Source organism: Planococcus citri, chromosome 5 (genome assembly GCF_950023065.1).
Source record: "Planococcus citri chromosome 5, ihPlaCitr1.1, whole genome shotgun sequence".
Classification (NCBI taxonomy): domain Eukaryota; kingdom Metazoa; phylum Arthropoda; class Insecta; order Hemiptera; family Pseudococcidae; genus Planococcus; species Planococcus citri.
Genome location: NC_088681.1, coordinates 59596410 through 59604280, shown reverse-complemented (window position 1 = coordinate 59604280; position 7871 = coordinate 59596410). Strand labels below are relative to the sequence as shown.

General features: G+C 33.9%; 1 long non-coding RNA gene across 1 annotated transcript; it reads left to right on the top strand.

Annotated features, from left to right (window-relative positions):
• Window positions 1-736: 736 nt before the first annotated feature.
• On the top strand, window positions 737-6274 carry LOC135847713 (uncharacterized). The gene is made up of 2 exons (XR_010559217.1): window positions 737-977; window positions 5125-6274. It is a non-coding gene; the product is annotated as an uncharacterized LOC135847713 (long non-coding RNA).
• Window positions 6275-7871: the final 1597 nt, after the last annotated feature.

Genomic DNA, 7871 nt, shown 5'->3' with positions numbered 1-7871 from the left:
ACAGCTCTTTCATCGTTATCAGTATGAAAAATAATTACTTTGGTCTAGTTGTACCTCAATTCTTTGAAATACCTGACGGATTTTTGGAATCAACTTTTTCCCATTCCATGGTTCATAAAACTCGATTATTATTATTTGAAACAGAAATTGACGACAGTATGTTTTATTCGAGTTACAATATTTAATGGTATTTATGTACCTACTTATTGGTATTTGATGCTACGCTGCTTGTATGTAAATATTGTGAATGTGCATCTTCAGAAGGGAGGAAGTTGCCAGTGAGTTTCTCTTTATGAAGTAGATGCCCCCCCCCCCTCCAAAATACACAATGGTTTGAACGTAACAATTGAGCAAGAGGATTAAGATGTAGTGTATACTGTATACGTAGTATATATTTCCTGTTGACTGACACGTGTTGAATTTATACGCTTTAAGGTTACACATTGCAAGGAGGCTTTTAGATAATATACTTACACATATGTACAAACAACTCTAATGAATTGAACTGGTTCATTTCACTGGGCTGCCATTGAAGTGTAATATCATTTACTTTGATCATTGTTCTCTTGAAACTCTTCATTTTTCATGCCATATGTCAGGTGGTACATACGAAAGAAAAAATACCCATAAATTTGAGTCTCGTCAGAAACGTGTAAACCTATACCAGATCGTTGGAAAATATCCAATCGAATCGTCACACGTGAAAAAGCTTGATCCAATCATGGTCGTCCGGGTCTGCGGGGAGTCGTATATTTTCTGGTGTATTTATGCATCATGGCACGCGATTGGTGCATCTTCCTGTCCCTCTCGGCTCTCGCTGGTTTCAAAAAAAAAATTAATGTCACTTCATTCTCGCTCCTTCACGTCATCTAGTTGATCATTTACGCACACTGTGCTTTCAAACAACCATTTGGATATCAGTTCTAATCCTGTGTTCTTTTAATTCGTATTTGCGTGTGTTTGTGGCCGATATTGTGGTGAGTAACTGATTTTTTGAATTCGAATTTTATATAATACTTTAATTAGGTATCTAGTTATTATGAGCAGTTTTGAAATCCCTTGGAAGATTGGTAAGGGGGGGGGAAGAAATTACCAAATTTTCAATCGAATCGTCTTATAAAAAAATTTAATGCTGACTTTAAAAATATTCACAATCTTCCAGATTAATTTTTTGAGTAATAGGTATTTAGAATATGAAATCGGAAATAATTTCTCCCTCTAGTTTTTGAATCATAAACTCCAAGTCGTTTTTAGGGGAGGGGGCATAAAGATGCCAACTCACGACTTCTTTTGGCCTTGAAATTTTCAACTCGAAATTTTTAACGAATGAAATAATATAAATACTTTGATTGTATTCAAATTTTTATCAAAAAATATGCAAACTTTGGTGATCAAAAAAGCTGGAAAAAGTAACCAAAAAAGTTACGAAAAAGATTTCAAATGTAAGAAAGAAGTGACCTCAATGTCTTCAAACATCCAAAGATTTTTTTTCAATCAAGCAAATGTCGAAAAAATGATTTTATCGTTTCAATTTTTGATTTCATTTTCCTACCTTGAGGCGTTCTTGCTAATGTTATGAAATTAAGCCAATGAAGAACTTTTTTCAATGTAGGTAACAAATTTTTAAAAAATTGTACACCAAAATTCAATGGAAAATTTGAACGACATTTGGGGCAAAAATAAGTACACCAATTTTTCGGAATAAAATGTCGAGTTTTAAATTGAAATAAGTTAGAAATAAAATGACAATTTTGTCATTTGAAAGGTATACTTAATTTTGTCTGTTATTCATTTATAATGTGGGTAAAAATTTTAATTGCTCCTTCAAGTCTGGAATTTTTTAATTAAAGAAAAGAGAAACAAACGTCCCAGTTGACCACATGCTAGCAAAAAGCTAGCGTTTTATTCGCGTTTTGATAAGTTGCTAGCAATTTACTCGCTTTTTGTGGCCAGCAATAATTATCTCGCTAAAAGTAAGCGATTTTCTTGCAGTTTTTCGCTAGCAAATTCAATTCTAGCAATTTTCGAGCTGTTTTCCAGCGACTCTCAGCTAGCTTTTACTTCACTTTAACTTGCTCGCCTTATGCTAGCGTATTACTGGCGGATACTTGCTCGCAATTCTATGCTAGGACAGTTCAAGCAATATTCTCGCATATCTCAGCTAGCTTTTACTTCACTTCATACATGCTCGCCTGATGCTAGCGTATCACTGATGGATACTTGCTTGCAATTCTATGCCAAGAAAGTTCAAGCGATAATCTCGCATATCTCAGCTAGCTTTTGCCTCACTCTACCTGTTCGCTCAATGCCAGCGTATCACTGACTAATATGTACCTGCTCACAGTTTTATGATAGGAAACTTCAGGTAATATTCTTGCATCTCTGAGCTAGCATTTACTTAGCCATCTGGCTCTAGAAAAATGTAAGCATATCTCTAGTTTCTGCATCTGGTGACTTGGCGTTTTCTTTGTAGTCAAATGATAGGAACGTGATACCAGATCTTACGCATTTCTCACCAATAAACCTTTTTCTGCGTTATTTATTGTAGCAAAATGCGAGCAAGTATCTTTTCCATCCCTCAGCGCGCATACAAAAATCATTAAAAATATTCCTGCATATGACAATAAGAGTAATTGCACCCCCCCCCCCCGATCTTCCGGAGCAACTTTTTTCTTAAAGGGGACAACAAAATTTCATCAAATGGACATGGAAAGCTGTAGTTTACTCTACACTCCAATTTTAACACCCTCTGAAGACGACTTCAGGTGGGGTGGGTTCAAGTCATTTTAGAGCCTCCAGTAGGCTTTTGAAACTTGAAATTCCCACAACATTAATTTATCAATTGGAGTTGGCAGTTGGCAAGCTGAAATTTACTTCGCAGGTTTCAAATGGTTTTGAAGCTTCCAGCTACTTTTAGGAAATTCCAATTTTCCAAAAAATGCCATACAACCTTCGAAAATTCGCTGGAGGCTCCAAAAGAACTTGAAATCCACAAGCAGTCGACTTCCTTCGTAGCGTATTAAAATTAGTTTGCAGAATGAATTTCGACTCTCCATCTCAGTTTGATGAAATTTTGTGAAAATTTAAAGTTTCAAAAATCTGCTGGAGGCTTCAGGAATTTTCAAAGAGTCGCTGGAGGCTCCAAAACGACTTGAAATTCACCTGCAGTACTTCGTAGCGTATTGAAATTTGTTTTCAGAATAAATTTGAGCTTTACAACTTCAATTTGAGTTTCAAAAATCTGCTGGAGGCTCCAGAACTGCTCAAAACAAGTTGAAACCGTTTCCCATCGATTTGGCATGTCGAAAATAGGGTATATCCTAAATTTCAGGTTTCTTGGTCAATTTGGTAAAATTTTGATTTTTTCTCACATTTTGGCCAAAATTTGATTTTTGAAAATTCACCAAAAATCGAAAAAGGTACTTTACCACTTGTAATTTTGACAGGTGATGAATTTTTGCATGATCTTTCGATCTACGTTTGTAAGGTTTGAAAAAATTCGTGCACGTCCTATGTTGAAACGCAAAATCTGCTATTTCGGCTGACCTTTCAATCAAAATTGCCGCCATTTTGTAAGTAAGGCCAATTTTTTTTTCAGCAAGTTTGCTTTAAAATGTTCCTTAGGATGTCCCCTTTAAGGAAAAAGTTGTCTTGGAGGATCGGCAGGGGATTACTCCCATTGCCGTGGACTAAAATGTTGTTCAAATGTTTTTGAAATTTTTCATTTTCATGGTTTGTTTAATACTTTATTTTCAAATTTTAAATTTTGACAATTTTTCTATTTAAAAAAAAAAACTTCATTTTTTATTTAATAAAGAGATTTTTCAACCTAAGCGCTAGCATAATGCTAGCAAATTGCTAGCGTCGATCTCTCTCATGGTATAGTTTGCTACTCTTAGATAAAGTGTGTCATCAAGTTGAATATAAGCTCAAGGTGGTATCATGTTGAAAAGTAAGAAGAGTGACATCACTCTTCTCATAATCACTCTTCTCATACTGTCCCAAGATGCTAGCGTTATGCTAGCTCTGAGCTGGGACAGTCGCCTAATTTTTGGAATTTCCTGGAAAACTATCACCTGTTAAAAGTAAACACCAAGAATTTAAAAAAATTAATTAATAGTAATTACTTTTACTGATCAAAGTTTTTCTACGCTAGCAAAATGCTAGCTTCTTGCTAGCATAATTTGCGCTAGCGTAAATGGTGCCGGAATATGAGACACTTTTTGCAAAAATTGCTAGCAAATCAGTCGCGATTTAGTCGCATGTACGTAGCAGAATGCAGAGCAAAGTGCCAACAAAATGCTAGCTTTTTGCTAGCTATTTGTGCGCAATTCTGCTACTCTAATGCGACCTAATCGCAACTGATTTGCTAGAATTTTTTTAAAAAAGTGTCTCAAATTCCGGCACCATTTACGCTAGCACAAAATTTGCTAGCATTTGGTCAACTGGGACTGGGCATGGCGAAGCGAGGGCAAAAGCTTTCGAAAATTAGTATTTTGAGAGGTATAAAAAACGATGCTTTCTTGTGTGATGACTGATGAGTTTACCTACTGATAAAAAGTTATAATTATTTTGCTTCAAAAACATTCATGTATTGAAAAAAGGAAAGTTTCTTGATGCAAGAAGGAGTTTATTTTTCTGTTCAAACTATACGAACATTTCTTGAATTTGATCAAGAAGTTTTTTATTTGAAAAAAAAAAGATGAATTTTTCCAGTGGGTATTTCAAAATTCAGTTGGCAACTATTCATGTTGGAATTCAAGTTGAAATTTTCAACTTTTTTTTCCAATTGGAATCTGTTTGCCATCTGACGAGTGATTAGTGAGAATCGCCAATTAGCCAAACTTTTTCCACTTTCCAGACATCTAAGGGGGGAAGCTTCTCCTGCTCACCTCTTCGGGAGGCCCTGATTAACTTTCAAAAGCTTTTACCCTCGCTTTGCTGCTACTTTACTTCATTTTTTTTTTTACTTATTTTACATACTTAATATTAATGGGTATGATACAAGTGATGAATGTAAAGTAAACTTGAAAGCAATGTGAAGGCTGCAAAAAAATTAACTCTTTTATTCTTATAAAAAAAAATGATAGGTAGGTAATTTACTTCTTGGATTATAAATTTTAGGTCACCAGCTGTCTGATACCTGAAGCATTGTCTGGCGAAGTTGTCTCAACAAACCTTACCATTATACAATATTGGACTACAGTATCAACTGACAACCAAATAGAAAACTGGCAAGTACACCTGGAGGATTACTTTTCAGACTACTGATTAATCTAGTCCCTACGAAATCACCACCATCAGACCGATCCCACAAAAGCCTATCTGGTAATCTGATATATACAAGATGGATCATGAAGCACTATACTTAACATCTTACTAAACAGTGAACCACCAGAGCTTCCCCAAAGAATCGACCAATTATCTATTGAACTGGGAATAAGTTTTACATAGGATACTCGTATGTTTTGAAATTGCAGCTACATTACAACATAAAAAAAAAACATATGCAACTTTTGAAATATTATCAAATATTAAGATCTTGAACACAATCAATTTAATCGAGGCAAAATTTTCCTCGGCAGTGAATAATTCGATTAAAAAAGCAAAATTGTAGTATCACGTGATTCACTACTTTTTCATAGTCATACGAGTAGTTTTAGTTTAAATGTGTAAAAATAATTTGATTAGAAATACTCAGAAGTCATTTTTTACAAAATTCAATCTGTTGAATTTGCAATAGATACAAAAATAAATTAATGTAAGTAGGTATTTATGGCGGATTCTGAGCCAGGAGCTAAGGAGCCGAAGGTGCAACTCCTTAGCTGACACCTATCCCCTATCCCTAACACAAACAAAGCCATAAAGGATTTAAAAATGTAGATTTTAAAACATTGAAAATGAACACATTACAAATGCAATATTTACAAACATTTTAATCAAAAATAAATAAGTATTTGTAACATTAAAAATTTAAAATGTACACAAAATCCAAAAATCCCCCGTTCAAAACATAAAATGGAAAATCACTTTAATTAAAATTAATTACTTACAAATACCATGTGTTTCTAGATGGGTATTGGCTTCCTATATTCTTTTGTCTTTTTACTCCATGTGGAGGTGTAGGAAGCTGACACCCCAGTATCATTCATAAACTTCAGGTTGCTCTGAAAAATTAAAAAAAAAAACATAAAATGATGAAAAAGTTTGTACGTACATATTTAGGTTATTGAGTAGGTATTTTTTAACATAAATTAAAACATTTGAGTGTGTTGTTGGTAGATATTATGTGTTTATTGCACAATTAGAATTCAACTCATGGAAATGAAATTGAAACGGTATAAAACTCAGCAAAATGTCTCTCTGGTCTCTGCTCACATGGCATGGTTGGGATGGAGTAGCAGCTGTAAGTCTTGCAAATAAAAGTGACGCAGATGTTCACCATCTTAAATGAGGAAACAATGAATTTCTACTTTGTATTTGAAAAATATTTGAGATGAGATTTTCAGGAACATAATACCTGTGGTGTGGAATTTCAGCTGAAGGAAATCCTGTTGAAGAGCAGGTAAACATTCATGTCGTACACTACAAAAATTTTATAGGTAGAAAGGTAGTTTTCACAAGTAATGAGGAAAATGTAACTGTATCTCTACCATGTTTCGTTTATTTTCAACCTACTTCAAACCACCAAAAAAAAAAAATGATTATTAATACAATATTATAATTTTTAGAAAATTATAGGCATTGAAAAAAGTAGTAAAATAAAACATATAATTATACCACATGGTCAATATATGGAACCGTGTAAAGGAAAAAAGTACCTACCATTTATAATGATTAATATTGTGAAAATTTCTTCCTCGTTTGTATCTGAAAAAATGAAAGTATTAATCAATTCAAATAAACGAAAACAAAATCAAATTATGCCAAAAATAATCAAAATATTATATTATTCTGAAACTTTCAAAATACGTAATTTGAACAATTGAACATACAGAGAGCACAAAGTACACAGTTGAACAGCTTAAAACGGAATGACTAGCAGGCAGGCTTGTCGGACCTGACCCAAAAATTCCCACAAGACAGAGTGGACCAGACCAGACCTCACCATGTATATCAATATTAACCAAATGGAGTCCAATTTTTCAAATTTCTAATGCCAGTGAAGATGCCTATTTTGATAAAATTTCCTTCATGATTCAATTCTTTCGAAGTTTTAATACCGATTCTGAAATCAAAAATCCCCTTTTTCAACTCATCTAATGTGTTAGAAGTTTTTTTCTTTCTGAAAAATTGACCGTTTTTTGGACCTTGGCTGACCCATGACCAGGATGAAAATTTCTGGTCTAGACCGGACCAGACCGACCCACAAAGACTAACAAAATCAAACAGTAAAAAATCAAACAGAATGACCAGACTGGACAGTTTGAAAGCTCCAAACAAAGACCTTGATTTTGGAGCGACAGTAATCATATCATATTAAAAGAATTATTACTTACCTACTGTTTTCATTTTTTTTTTTTGTTCACTTACAGCGTTAGTCTTAGGTACCAGTTTTTTTTTTTTTTTTTGCTAACATTCACCAAAAATAAGGAAATGTTTGAATCATTTAAATGCGATGCCCATAATCCATAGTAGGGCTACTCGAGTAGGGAACAAAAAATATTATTATGACAGATTGCCTATCTTCAAAATTAAAGGGACAAACTTGTGTAATAGTGAGGATAGAAATAACAAAGTTTAGGTGGAATAATGGTAATTGCATCAAGGGAACCACTTTAAGAATTATTCCTTAGAGAAGGAATAATTTCCTCTTCCGAACTAGCTCAATTTACGGAGAGTAGCCACCCTTCCTAACCACAATATTCATT